Genomic DNA, 15,743 nt, shown 5'->3' on the forward strand with positions numbered 1-15,743 from the left:
AGCGGCTGGTCAGCAAATAATGGGAAAGTCATCTGTGAGAGATGACTATCAATTAAAGGCACTTAAGGCGCTAATGATCAGCAAAGGGTTCCTAATGAGGATGTGTGAAGGTGGGATCACGTCTCTGAAAGTCAAGTGCAGTGTTAAGATTCCAGCAGTATGCTAGGAGCCATGAATGCACACAGGCCCACTCATCACAGCGCCAAGGTCGCCTTAGCTAGCACTATTTCACAGACGGGGGGGAAGTTGCTTGGCTTAAAGCGGCAGAGGGAGATGTGTTTCCGTGGTGCAGCGGGCGATTACATTAATTAGTTCCTTGTGCCCCAATCAGCGGAATCGCCCCAGCGCCGCATTTGGGTTTGGAAGCAGAACCGGCTCACCCTCGGCCATTCGCTGTCACACGCCTGCTTTATTCCTGCTAGAGACACTGAGCTGATGTCCATTAGTTACTCTTCTTTTCTACACATCGGAAATGAAAGGTAAAATACTACCATAGAAGAAAAAAGAATATTCTTGCAGATGTAACCAGGGAAAGTGATGAAAGGAACTTAAAATGCACTATTTAAGCAATACATTCTGATAATATTCCATAGAGCTGCAGGATGCAGATAGCTGCTGTGCAGCATATGGTTCAAGCTTTAAAACATCTATATTCCATGCTTCTTACTGAGGTAAAACCGTCGAAGCTTAATGGGAACTGTAGAAAACAGTCTTTCATCTGTTAAAGCTCCACTAATCAATATTTTTGCTCACTAGGCTAAACTCCAAATTAGATTTTTCCTTTTCTCTTAGATCATTGTTTCTCTTTAACGGTTGGCACATTTATTGCACATTTAACTGCTTTTTGCAAACCCTTTTCCAGTAAGTTGAGTTTAAAATCTATGCTAAAGACTTGTGTCAGGGATTGATTGGGACTAAATCATAGATTAAACATATAAAATATGACAACAAATGATTTGCTGGATTTGAAAGGCAAAAAGTCCCAATTAGGATTATGAACTTTCTGACATTGAGGAATGTATTTTGCCTTTTATTTTCTATTGTTGAAAATACTACATTATTGATGACTTCTCTGAGAAGCGTGCATATGCTGAAATGGTCACAGGTTTATGGCAGTAAGGGAGCACGTGAAGCCCAGCGTGGATTAAAACGCTTTAACCAACAGGAAAGAGCATGATGCAACTGAGCCACAGCATCTCCGGGTGTTTGATTATCTCCATGGCAACCCGGCTCGCCGATGACCCCCATTACCTACCTGGCACACACCTGACACAGGTCAGGCACATATTGCACCAAATGAAATGTACTTCCTCACAATCTCCCCTCTTCCACTGAGAAGAGGCTGGAACTGAGTCCTAAATAACAATGGAACCACCTGGACGTCTACGGGCCAATTTAATCACGAGCTGCGCTGCTTTGCTGTGTGGTCTGTTTGGAATTCAATTACGTCTCAGAAATATTTACTTATATTTACACTCGACAACCTGCATTGCAAATCCAACCACTTTGCCGTGTTATGTTTCCCATGTCGACTTACAAAACACACACATTTCTATTTGTAATGGTTTGTGAAAAAGGAATATCACGGCTTGATTATCGACTGGCTGATTCTGCATAACTTTCCCCAAAGAGGTGGTCTTCACTAACACACCTGCTTATACAAGTAACAACAAATGACCACTGCATTTGAATTGGAAAAAGGTATTGGGGGAGAACTTCTCTGACCTCAAGTGTCCCGTGAAATTTGGAGTACACAGAACACTTTGGGATGTGGAGCAATTTGTATCTGAACAGAAGCAGGCGGGGGGTGAAGGGAGGGTGAATGGAGGGGGGGGGGAGCGTTTGTGATCAAGTGTTGATAGTGACCGTGTTAAAAAAACATCAGATAAATCATCAGGCTCGCCGTGTGCCACAGAACTACGTGCTGCGTATCCATAAGAAACCTCTCGTCTAGATGCTGGCATCATATCAGGGAGTTCATTTTCAAGGTCAATGAGAGCAGCGCCCCACCCCCCCCTTTGAGAAACAGTGGGATTCTATTAATAGTGGTATTTTTTCACCTTGTTTCCCCTAGCAAAGAAGAAGCGTGACTGTGTGTGTGTCATTCGGCCACGTGGCTGTGATCTTTCACATGTCACACACGTTATTTTCTCCTTCATTCAACAGAGTTAAGAAAATGAGCAAAACCGAGCCACGCATCACTTATCAAGTTCCTTTCATGAGAAGGATGTTTGGAAAAGGTTTCACGATGGATTACGTTACTCCTGAACTGTAAAATTAATTTATTCTCAGTCTGACTGTCAGCTCAACGGCAAATAAGTTGGTTTTGTGTCCGTGTTTAGTTCCTCAAATGCGACGCCCAGTTAAACTGCTCACGGTGTCACATGACATGTGCTTCAATATTCCCTCCACGTGGAACCCCTGAAGTCAAACAGAACCAACCGGACAAAGTACCACAAAGTCTTCCACAAACTCAACCAGAGTCCCCCCCCCCACAAACACCTGCCTCTCGCCTTACCCCTCCCACCGGCAGCAGGGCGGGCGCTAATTAATTTTCCACGTTTTAACCGGCAGGCAAAAAAAAAAAGCGGCGGGTGTCGCGGGACCGATGGCGTGGGACCGAGGCGCGTGCCACCGGCCTCCACTCGCATGGTAATGAGCCCCCGGAAGAGTGGGCGGACAGATGGGGAGAGGAGACGGCGGCGCCTCGTGGCCGGGGAGGCTGATCCCGATGTTCCCTCCTCCGGCTCGCCGAAGCAAAGAAGCTGTAAACAATCGTCCCATTAGCGAGGAGCAGTTAAAGATGCCAGCGCGAGCAGATTGGCAGATACTTCCTGCCTCAGGACAATCCATCTGATGCGTCCTTTTTTCTTTCTTCACAGGCCACACATCATTTTGGAGACCTGTCACACCGCCTCCTCTCATTGTGCTATAGTTGTTTCTCAAAATGGGCACCTTCTCAAGAGCGCCTTAGTCACCTGTGGATGAACCTCGAGTTACTGAGCAGCAAACCTCAGCGAGGTTTTATTAGGCGGTGGATATTTGTCCGATCGTCAAACAGAGGGTTCAGGTATCGAGGGGTCGATCCAGTATCCAAACCCTAAACCCTAACAGTTAGTTAATTAACTCACGGTGTGTGAGTTAATTAAATGCACGTATCGGTGTGGAGTCTGAAAAGGTGCGACTGGTGAAGCTCGAGGACCAAGCTGCACTCGCAGACTGTTGCCGTTCGCTCTACTTGTGTAAAACAGCACGGACACATTGACCCCGTCACGTTTGAGATCTGCTGCTTTACACATTCAGCAGATAAAGAACAGGATAAACAATCATTTACACAACTGGGGTCCGTTTCAGGTAGGATGTTTGAGTCAAACCCTAAAGTCAGAGATGATTCACCCTGAGATGGGAAACTAAACCCGCTTCTGGAAACCAAGGCCAGAACCGCTTTAAAAGCATCTGTCCATTTGAGTTACACCTTTTAACATGAGCTCATGATTTGACTAATTAGGTGACGTGTTTCTTGTCACAATATTACATTTCCATCCATCCTTTAATGACGAATAACCTATAAGGGATAATAATGAACACACACACACACACACACACAATGGACTCTAGCAGCACCCCTGATAATATTGATGCTCCGTCCCTCTCGTGTTTGTTTTTCCGCTCCTTTTACTCACGAGAAGCACGGGAGACATAAAGGACAGTGAGGTGCTCTGAGTCTGAGGCAGAAGGCGATTGGAGGCCTGATGATCCACCGTTTTTTGCCCATTTCAGTCACGGTAATAAATGCATTCATTCTTCCCCTTCCAGTGAAATGCTTTGTGGATTTCAAGTTGATTTCAACTTCAAGTTTTCGTTGAATTCCAGAGTAACGAGTTTCATATGAATTAATGTCCTTCGAGTTGACCTTCAGTCTGTATTGAGTTCACATCTTCTCTCAGCTCCTTTACTTTAAGTGGACTTCATTGTAAGCGGTTTACGTTTAAAGAACATAGCAGCAAGCATCATGTGCTAACTCATATCAGCAGGGTTATTAGTAAATTACCCTGTGATTTGTCGAACAATAACCACTCTCTTTAAGTATAAGCTGCATGCTGACCCAAGCGTTTTCCTCTCTTAATCTTGTTTTGCATAAACGCTCTCAAAGGCAAATAAAATCTGCTGTTAGTGTCAAATTCCATACAATAGATTTACTACAGATATTACGCCTAAATGTGGGTCACCAGAAGGAGAGCGAGGTCTACGCTGAGCAAGCTTAATTGCCTTGTATCTCTCAAGGTTTGAAGGGTGAGAAGGTAAACAAGTCCTCCTTTAGTACATCGGATTAAAATAAACCTGCAGACAGGAAGCGGGTCACATGGAGAAGTACAATTATGAGATTATTTCATATATCAATCTCTTCCAAGGACATCAACAACATCTAGAGTTCCATATGCTGCAGATATAAACCTTTGTCATCTTTGGGTCACACATGGACTGTTTCCTTTAACAACAAAAACAACAACAACAACAACACAACCTGGCTGACAACCCTCTGCACACTACACCACAGAATGAAAGAAGACTAATTGTGTCCAAATTACCCGGTAAGCCATCATCTAATTCCCCCCTGTCACGTTGAATGAGGATTAATTTGCCCGGCAAATATTACACAATGAATTATTGAATAACTCATCTCCCAAGTCACATTAATCCTGAGGATTGATGGCGTGGATGTGACCCGCGATCAGAGCATCACGTTCCACCGAGTCATTCGCCGAGTGACGGCTTCATCGCTGCTGACTTTCCCCGTTGGCCGTTCACCTCTGTCCTCTGGCGGCTCATGACGGTTCCCGAAAACCGCTCCAAAGGATTCAGTGGAAACGCGTGAGACTCACCTGATGTTTGGGATCGGGACCCACGGACGACGTGGAGCGGCTCACGTTTAACTGACTCCAAAACGAACGACAAAAATGGGTCCTTGACTCCCTCCACTCACGGGGGCCTTCGGGGGCCTCTCTGCTTCCACGTTGCAAGGACCGCCGCTGGAGTGACTGTTTGCTAAACGAGTCCCGCCGCCCGAAGTCCTTAACGCCGTTTTCTCGCCACGCCGCCGGTTGTCTTCAGACGAGGCGTCGGCGCTCTCTTCAGTCCCTTGATTCCCACGAGCACCCTTGAGATTGGCCGTCGTCTTCAGCAGCTGCCCGCCGGCGTCGGGGAAACAATTGCACTTTCGTCTCGGTGTGCTGGAGGCTTTAGTGCCGACCGACTCCTGCGTGTGAGAGTCCTGTAAACTCCACTCAGCTCTCGGCCATTTTCATGCAAAAAATGGAAAAGCTGCAGCCTCTGCAGTGAAATAAAACACTTTTCAAAAAGTAACAGCGACTGTGGAAAAGCTTGAAAAGAGGAAATACGATTTAAAATTGCTAACCTTCGATTTGACGGCAAACTGCGAGGAACCTGGAGGCCGGAACAGAAATTGCAGCTTGAGCAGTTCTGTTTTTAACCCTTTCATTGGCAGATGGTGGTGTCTTTGGGGAATGAACTTGTTAGCTCTCTGGGTTTAGTGTCGTTGGCTTCATCGTTGTTCCATTCAGCACCTCGGCCTGCTCCTCTCGCCCCCCCTCCAGTCCCCCCCTCGCATTCTCCCATTGGACCCCATTGTATCAAATGGCCTCTCAGTGAGAATAATAATCTGCTCCCGTAATGTCCCACAAGGTGTTTTCTCACAAATCCTGAGCAGCCAACATGTCGTGGCAGCAGAGGGACTTTCTATTCTCTCTCAGCCCATCGATATTATTGGGCCTGCAGGATGAAAGGCACTGAGACTCGACTGCACAAGAAGGTGAGGTTAGTAAGAAGTGTGGATTTGCCTCAGTCCCTTTTCGCCTAATTTAAAAGTGCTTTCTGTTTTCATTTGGCAAAATAAAAAAAGCCCGTTGGCTGAGGTAGAATAAATGTGCTCTGCATCAGGTTTTATGATCTAGTTTAGTACGTTGGAGCGTCGAAATGTGGAAAAAGAAGTGCTACGTCATAACTGCCTGACTGCAGAGTAACATAGAACAAAAAGTCAATATCATAAAAACATTTACAGCAGATTGTGTTATGCCCCTTCTGTTTGACCGTCATCTGTAATTAAAAAAACAAATCCAGCTAAAAATATATTTATATATATTTTTTTCGACACATCTGGTCATTTGCTGCATTAAAGACACAAAGATTTTTCCGTCCCTGTACACTGTGACAGTTTCATTCCTGGATTGAATGACAGAAAGTAGAGACATGATCATTTCTCTGCCAGAAGTCGGTGAGCCGAGCCACGCCGACCAGAACGCATCGGGCTCCTCTCCTTTCTGCCACTTTCCATTTAACTTTCCATTTAACCATTCGATGTGGAATAGGATTCAGGTGCAGTTTGGGTTCTGGACTCGTGGTTGGACACAACGTTTCTGACCTGAGGCTCCACAAATAAGTCTTTTGCTCTCAAATCAAGAGAAAGTCAAAGAAAACAATAATTATGAGCTGCAACCTCATTAGCATCACGTTTAGCATTAGCAAAGAGTCACTTTGACAGGAGCCAAAAAACACGATCATCTAAATGCGCACAATGTTTTTCCATATTTGGGACACATTCTTTCAACAACAAAGTGTTGGCTGATGGTCGGCGTTTCAGCTGGACGCCGCGACCACGTGTGACCAAGTGCACAGGAAGCGATTCAGGATGGACAAAAGAGAAGTGCGGGGTACACTTTGTGTTATAATCACACGCAATACTGAGGTTTCATGTGCATTTAAATATAAGACATAATGTTGTTTAGAAGCATTACAGGTGAAACTCGAAAAATTTAAATATCATGCAAAAGCTCATTACTTTCAGTAATTCAACTTAAAAGGTGAAACTAATATATTATATGGACTCATTACATGCAAAGTGAGATATTTCAAGCCTTTATTTGATATAATTTTGATGATTATGGCTATATAATATTAATATATACTAATATATTAGTTTTACTGAAAGTAATGAGCTTTTGCACGATATTCTAGTTTTTCAAGTTTCACCTGTATATTCTGTGAGTTATCCATGACCTTCAGTGACCTTCAGGCTGGAACATTGTTCGTGATGATTCATTATAATACGATGATATGAATTCTGTCTTTCTAAGAAGGAGACTGTAAACAATGTGTTGCAGAATTTCCCTCTCAAGGACACAATCACCTGAGGATCGAATGTATTTGGTGTATTTAAGAGAGAAAGACTTTATCAGGGTCCGTGCAATGAAACACATGCTTAATGGGTTTGTTTAAAAAGTCCTAATGGTTTTCTTGGTCCGCGTCCAAAGATACTCCGAGACGCTGTACAGGAATAATTTTGGCATTTAACTTTGCTTGGCTGTATATTTTCCGTCAAGGTCACCGATCCCATTAGAATGATTCCCTCAGGCCGACATGGCGTTTCGATGTGTGCCACGGCTTTTGGACTCAGGGCTTTTGGACTCAGGGCTTTTGGACTCAGGGCTTTTGGACTCAGGGCTTTTGGACTCACGGCTTTTGGACTCAGGGCTTTTAGACTCACGGCCTTTGGACTCACGCGTGTTTCTTTGAATTTTGTCTTTTTTTTCACCGCGATCGATGGCGCTGGAGAACAAAGACCCGGCCAATGATGAGACTCCTGTTGCACCTGTCGGGAAGCTGACCAGATCAGTTAATGAGGAAAGTCCCTCCAGGATGTTAACGAAGCCGTCGAGCACTCATGTGTGAAACTACCAGGAAGCCCGGCTGTGTTAAAACTGGAGCGGGGGCCCTAATTAAAATTCACCACACGTGGCGGCGAAATGTAAATATCCTGCCTCTGTGAGGATGAGCTGGCCTCCTTCTCCGCGCTCTAATCGGCTTTGAAAAAGACGGGTGCAAAGTGCTCAGGAATAATGCTTGTGCTCTGTGATAAAACCGGCAGCTTTTTATTATGGAGCCACAATAGTTGAGCCCATGTTGGAAAAAGAACATCATGTAAGCTGCGCGCGTTTTGTTCTCCGCGCGCTGACGACCAACAGCTCTCGTTCAGGTGACACAACGGAGTCTCATAATCATCATTTGTCTCGTCACCCCCCGAGGAAAAAAAAAAAGAAGCTGTAGATCAATACAATTGTTTGACAATTGATGGTTAAATGAAAATGGATGCTGTGTTTGCAGCAGAGGCGTCATGTTGCCTGTCAATCAAATACGTGCATTCAGAAATGGAAATTTAAACGGAACGTGCGTCGAGGCACCGTTTTTATCCACGATATGTTTGACTGCAGCGTCCAAAAATGAAAAAACTTCTATTTGGATTCTATAAATGTCGAATTTCGCTCTGAAGGTTTCAGTTAATGTCCCTCGGCTGACTGGTCCCTTCATCCTTCATTGCCTTCCCGCTAATCCTCATGAGTGCACGGCCCTCTTTTCACCCGAGGGGAATAATCTCCCTCGTCTCGCCGCCAAGAACCTGGTTGGAAATGAGCACCTCGGGCTCCAATTCAGATGTGTTGAGATTGGTCTTGTTCCACAGGATGTGAACTCGCCTCTCGCAGACACGCCGAATTTCCATTTAAGTGCCTTCTGTCCCAGAAACGGGCCCGAAGGTGTCCCCAAATGATCCGACCGGCACCTCGCCGCCCGTTTGTCCACGTTACCTCTGCGTCCAATAAGAAGTGGGGCGCTGTTTATATCTCTGTGACTTTGATGAACTCGCGTGTTCCTCATCCATCACGACCACGGCCAAAAGATGCAGAAATGTCATCGTTTTGAGGTTATTTTTTCTGCATAGTTTTCCTGCTCGCAGTTGAAAAAAATGCACCTCACCAGAGTAAAGGAGAGGAGAGGACAGGACAGGAGATCACAAGAAGATTCTTACGTCCTGTGCCCCCGGCAAGAGACAGTTCATTCTGTGGGGGGGGCGAGATAATAGCTGTGTCAAAGAGTTTTAATACGTAGCTGGACTCAAACTCTCTTTCCATCGAAAATGCACATTGATATAATTTGGCCTAAATTAAACAAGGCCCCTCCATTTGAGTACGGACCTTCCACTTTGGAGAATGAAGGCTCTTTCACCCTCGGGACGAGTCGAGTGCTCACAGGTTTCTGACAGTGAAGTTAAGAGGCACCTTTCAAAGTGCTTCTAATGCCCCGAGTGACTCGTCGGCGAAGAGTCCGGACTTAAAACTCGGTGGCGAAGCCTCGATGTGGGAGGCGGCCTCACAATGTAGCGACATAAAAATGTAACATAGACTAATGATACCATGAAAGGACCCAAAGAAGTGTTTTTTAAAGAACTTTTGCCGCCTGTCTGGAGTGTTTTTGTGTAACACACACACACACACACACTTTTCTAAAGCTGTTGTTTGTGCACAGTTTTCGGTCTGCGTGCAGCAGCAGGTAAGGAGGAAGACAGGGGGTGGGGGGGATTGGGGACGGACTCAGGGAGCCTGGCACCGCTCAGAGCCCCCCCTCCGCCCGGCATAACTGACCATTGTCTCGCCGCGCGTTTTGCTGGCAGAGCCTTTGATTGAGCTGGCGGCGAGGTGAGGTTTCTACCTCCCTGATAACAATGGGCCACCGACTGGGGTGTGTGTGTGTGTGTGGGGAGGGGGGGTTCGTCAGTTTGTATCGGGCATTGTGCACCGACATTGTCGAATGGCGGGTTTCGCTGTGCATTGTGCGGCGTTGCTGGAGAAGGGATTCGTGGATTTTTAGAAGTGCATCTGAGTCCAAAAACCCAGGTTTGTCCCACCATTGTCCTCATACAGGACGTTCCTCTCTACCACGTTTTCATAGCACGCAGGGAGAAAGATACACTCATTACTTCTACTTTAGCTTAAAGGGGGGGGGGATTTTCATTGCAAGCACGCCCCGACACCCCTAATCATGACCGGGGTGCCCTGCACGGTGCAGAGCACAGGCTCCCGCCCTCACAGATTATCCGGTGTGAATGTTTGGGAATGATAATGAGATGAAAACACCTCGCTGAGCTGAGAAGAGAAGGAGGGGGGGGGGCTGCAGAGGGAGAGAGGGAGGGGGGAGAGGGAGGGAGAGCGAGCGAGCGGCGGAGAGGGTGAGCGATAGCTGCGATAAATTGCAGAAGCAGAACCACTTGAGCATAAAATTAGATTTTACAAATGTGTTGTTACCTGACAGTCCTCTGACAGAGGAGATATCACAACATTATAGGGCTGCATGAGTACTACTAATCGTATCAAATAAATAAGAATGCCTCTCAGCTGTGAGGGAGCAGGATGGATTTTCAAAATGGACAGTGAGAAATAACATAATTAAAAAGGCCTTTCCCATTATGGACTCAAACATTAGAGGCTCAAATTCAATTTATATGATAATATATTAGGATCAGTTAAAGCCGTACACATGACACATTTGTCTAAAGGCAATGACACTTAAAACATTCAACTGTAACTGTAAATTTGACATTTAAAAAAAAGATTGGGGAATTAAAAAGTCACCTTTTTCCAATTTGTTTCCTCGATCTGCCTCTCTGTCATTATTATGTTGTAATGTTTCTCCCGCGCTTGATATCGATCGAGTGTCAATCCTCTCTCCCGTCAATGAAGAAAATGGCCGATATGCTATTTTTTGACGATAAGAATAACTCTGATTAGGGTCCTGTGAGTGAAACCAGTTCATGATTCATTTCAACCTTCAGCGTTTAGAATGAGACAGAAAATACAAACCCAGACTTTACAGAATGGATCACTTTGAGCATTTAAGGCAACAATTATTTGCGTTGTTAGTCACACAGTAAGTCGTGTGTGTGTGTGTGTGTGTGAGTGGAACAAAATATATGTTTTACCCCCTAATGTGATAAATGTATGGAGAAATATTTGACCTAATGTTTATTGCCCAGGTTTTCTAACAATAATAATAATAATAAAAAACTAATAATATGGGTAATATGTTTTGACAGACTTTTAATGATGTTATTTAATAGCAGTTGGTTGAAGTTGTGAATCTTGGAAGTTAGTTTCTCACATATGAGAGCAACGTCTGTCCGTTAAACTTTCCTACATTCACACCAGATGCCAGTGGGAGGAGACTAAAGCCAGATTTGCGTGTTTTGGCACTAGTGTACACTAACTCTAAAAGCCAACAGAATGTTCCTTTCTTTATAATTTACTTCTGTAGTTAAATGTGTTACCATTTAGTGATAGCTGGTTAATTCAGTGCTACGTATATTTGACATTCATAGCAGAATCTAGCAGAACCGTCACAGTATTTTCATACTGCTCAGTGTCGTTATTAAAGAATATACAAGAGAGAATGTGTTTTCTTACCGTCTGATGAGGGAATGAATAAAACACTTGTTTTGAGGGATTAATCAGGCATTCATAAGAGCTTAAATATATTATATATAAGAGCATAATGTCATTGACTACAAATGCATTCTTCTATTGGTTTTCATTTTCAAGCATCATCAGTGAACACAAAACACTTAACAGCTGATGCCGTCCTTAAATAATCTTCCGCACCACTAGTGCTATAAGACAAATGCAAAGGGATCTGTTTCAGATACATGCAGCGTTACACAAAACGTACGTATTTGTTAACTAATGTGACGTGTTTTAAAGCGTTCGTCTGGTTGTGGTGTTCTGTGATGTTCATCAACAGTTTCGACCTCCGTCCAACACTCCAATGGATGCCACCTGTTTAATGCAGGGTGTGGCCCACAGACCCTGATTAGCATAGCGTGTTGGTTCTATGCATGTCGGCACATCGAGTAACGCCTTAAATAATCATGAGGGTTTTTTTTCATTTAGCAGACGGTTACGGGCAGTAATAAACCACGCAGGTCTCACCCTCTCACCCTCTCACCCTACAGGCCGCCTCGCGGCGTTTCGATGCCACGGAGCTGCAGGGGCTGCAGGCAGAGCGTGTTAGCCGCTGCACTCGGTGTTGATAACCGTTTTGTCCCCAGCGTTGTGTTGTTTAGCTTCATTATGGAGGAAATATTCGCTGTGTAAATTGATGCATTTCCAAAAAAGCGATTTCCCCCGGGGTCGCGCGTCGCGCTTTGTTTGCCGGTCATTATTTGCAGCGGCCATTGTGCGACTGAGCACTGTCGCACACGCGGGAAGATAGGGAGCCATTCCCCGGAAGGGGGGGCGGCGAGCACATGGCCAACGTATCCAGGAGCGTAACGAGCCAGCTTCATTGTCCGGGCTTCGGTGTGGAAGCAAGGAGTTTGTTCCAGGACGCAAAACGCCTCCAAACTGGAGAGCAATGAAACCAGAACATGTGCTCCATCCTCTCATGCCGCTTCATTAGGGTCGATATCCAGAAGCTGTCGACCTTTATACAGAAATAGTTGTACTCTATTTGTTCATTTTGCTTCTCTAGTTTCGGAAATAAAACTTACTGGAGTGTATCCTGCTTTTTATGGATCACAACTAAAACATGAAAATCCGCTGTTCTGCTTTTGAACGCCCCCCAAATTGGGGTCACACGGGTCTAGAAGCACACGCGAGGTAATGGATTCAAATTCAATGTTTTGTAAAGCTTGTAAGGTCAAATTGTTGCTTGACAGAAAAAACTGAGTTTATCGACCTTGGCTTTTCCTCCAACCCGATTTCATGTTGAACATGTGAAATATTTCATTCACGTTTCACGTGTTTTGCCTCAGTTGCAGAAAGTGTGACCTTGCCTTAAAACGGGTCGGTTTATTTTGAATAAAAAGAAAAAAAGAACATTTTGATCTAAATGTTGTGACTCTTTGTGTTGATCATATTGTCATGTGTGGTTGTGTAATTGTCTTAATCACGGGTCGCTGATGATCTCCTTGCAAACACATATACGGCATTTTCCATCCTGGATTGAAGCCCAAAGAATTAAATGAATGAAACATTATAATTGAAAAAACAACACACCAGACTTCATCTTTTCACAAAGAAGCTTGGCTTTACATTAAAAATAGCTTTAAGGCAAACAAATGAGAAAATCCTTAATAGCACACGATGTAATGTTAGAAGACATCATTTAAGACATCATTCTTGTTGTAAAAGTCATGTGACCAAAGCCCCGAGATGACAAACACACCCATCAGCCTTTATCAGGTCTTTAACTGCAGAAGATGTTCAGAATAAGTACTTTCAGTGGTACCCGGTGGACTCTGACAGCCTGAGCTGGCATGCAGGCGGTCTGCCACTCCTCCTCAAAGCAGAGGGGGGGGCTATACTTCTGCTCCTGCCCCCTGTTGTTTACGGGGACACGACGTGGGGGGGTTTCATGCTGCAGCGCGGATTTTTCGGAAGCCTGAAATGTGCAACGTGTGATTTGTGTCACTCTCGGGTCCTTCGGACCTCGCAGACCCCTCTTCACTCTTCACACTACACTTTACCAAAGGCTTTGCTGGTTTTATTCAAAGGTTTGGTGAAGCATTAGGGGCGAAATCAGCAGTATCAGCTTATTTAATTGTACATTAAGCCAAGTACCACAGCATAACCTGCCGTCCGGTGATTCCGTGAAGTTGTGGTTTCACTTCCTGTAGTTTTAAGAGTCAAAATGTGGGTCGTCCTCCCCTCACATGAAACTCTGTGTCTTTTAAAATGCAGCTGATCCACAAAGTCCTCAAAGGACAATTAGCGGCTGATTTATATATTGTGGGGGTACCTTGGGGACTAATTAAAGCCCCTTTGTGTTCTTGTCTATCGGAGGCTCGCTAATTTAAAGCCTTTTGACTGATTCACCAGAACGCGCCTGAGATTCACGCGTCTCAATTTGCCCACTGCAATAACCAACATTCAGCTCGCTTGTTAGAGTGGGAACTTGTAAACACATTCCATAATATTGCAATCCCTACATCATTAGATGAGCTAAAAAGAACCGCTTATCCCTCATTGGATAAAGTTGAGGGAGCTCTTGCACATTAAGGCTTTAAAGCCGCTGAGCTTCTGAAGAGGGAAAAATCATCCGCAGGAGTTTCTGCTCCCGACGAGCAGGTCTCCCCCTGTTTATTGAATTTGTTTAAGTGCATCTGAGCAATGCGCATTTCATCCTCTTAACAGTCAAATTACTATATACTCCAGCAATTACTTAATGTACTCTAATGAGATTTCCCCGTGAAATGGAAGCATTCATTTATTTTAATGTGACGCATTCCGCCGGGCGGATTTCATGCATCACGTCCCCTCGCGGCCCGCCGAGGCTGGGAGTCATAAACAGTAACGGTGAGCCCCCAGGTTGCAGAGCAGACACATGTGAGTGAGTGAGGGGGGGCATCAGCAGGTCCCAGGTGCTATTCATCTGCCATCAGGTATTCTCCGTGATTAGTGAAATACTACCAGCCTGCATGTGAGTGTTCTAGAGCACAAATAATACAGCTGAGACTAAAATGAAATAAATCACTGTGTGTTCTTTAAATCCCATTAGGCCTAATTAAATGAAATTCTCTTTCATTGATTTTTCTTTCTGTGTTGTTTGATATATAATAATGGTGTGTATATAAATTCAGTAACTGTTTGGGAAGAGTGTCCCTAATTAAAAAAATGTTAATATTAATAATATATTTCAAGAAGTACTTTCATCATCCAACTGAATGTGAGGATATCAATATTCAATCAAAAACAAATCGATTAGTTGACATTTTTATCGTAGCGGAATTTCCTCTTATCAGCACACCAGAAGTAAAAACCTCAAGATATCTGCTGCTGTGAGTCAGGTTTTCAAAATGTTGTGATCTGCATGCAGGGAAACCAGGTTTGTGACGTCCAAACACTGTCGACTTGATGGAAGGTGGCTGAGACATTTTCTCCGTCATTCAGATGCTTGTTCTGATGCGAGTGGAGTTGTTCCTACGGGCATCTTTTAAAGCGCTGTCCAAACTGTCTTCTTAAAGGCTGCAGCGGAGCCACAGAGAGACTTTTGTTGTCTCACATTTGACTTGATGTTTGTTACTTTATTTTAAAGGAAAATTTCTGTTCTCTCTACTTTTCTGTCGGGGCCAAAGCCGGGTCAAAAGCCAGCGTGTCTCATAGAGACCGAGGCTTCGAGACAAAGCATCAGTCTTTATTGCAAAGGTAGCCACTAAACTCCCAATTGAGACATGCGACACGGCGCCCGTTGATGAGCTGAAACAAGGGCTTTCAATGAACAACTCATAAAGATCTTTACCTAGTTAAAAAAAGGGTTGTACCATCCAAAATAAGTAAATCGGTTGATATGATACTGTGTGGAGTTCCACTGACCTGAATGTAATGTTTCATTTACATATTTATCTGCAAGTCCTCTCTATCATTAAAAGCCCATCCATCTGTTCGACTATTGAAAACAGATGTTTTTCTCCACATTGAAGGACGTAGTGCAGCACTTTGATGTGCACATTGAAATGTTTTAATGGAAAAGTCCGGCTCATCTGAAAAATACTTCCCTTTGAATTCTTTTCTATAAAAGAAATGTGCTCACGTCCAGTTATCTGTTCCTGCAACAACGTGGTATACATGTGAAATAAAAGGACATTTTAATGGAGGGACCAAGAGACCTGGACATCCTGCCCTGATGGACTAGGCAGACCCACACAGTTATATATATATATATATATATATATATATATATACACTCCCTAAATCCATTATAGCCTTAGACTTCAAAGCTGGTATTGGTTTTTCAGCATCCGCGAGGTTCGCCCTTGTGTTTGCTGAGTAAATTTAATACCTTGAGTTATGAGCGCCACTCGCCGCTCGTCCTGAGTGCAAACGCCTCTAAATATTTCCCCTCCA

At 44.3% G+C, this 15,743-nt stretch overlaps 1 protein-coding gene across 1 annotated transcript in view; it reads left to right on the forward strand.

Moving 5' to 3' along the window:
- grik3 (glutamate ionotropic receptor kainate type subunit 3) overlaps positions 1 to 15,743 on the forward strand; it is a 63,942-nt gene that overhangs the window by 17,225 nt on the left and 30,974 nt on the right. The gene's annotated exons all lie outside the window — the stretch shown is intronic.

Source organism: Pungitius pungitius, chromosome 11 (genome assembly GCF_949316345.1).
Source record: "Pungitius pungitius chromosome 11, fPunPun2.1, whole genome shotgun sequence".
NCBI classification, from domain to species: Eukaryota; Metazoa; Chordata; class Actinopteri; order Perciformes; family Gasterosteidae; genus Pungitius; species Pungitius pungitius.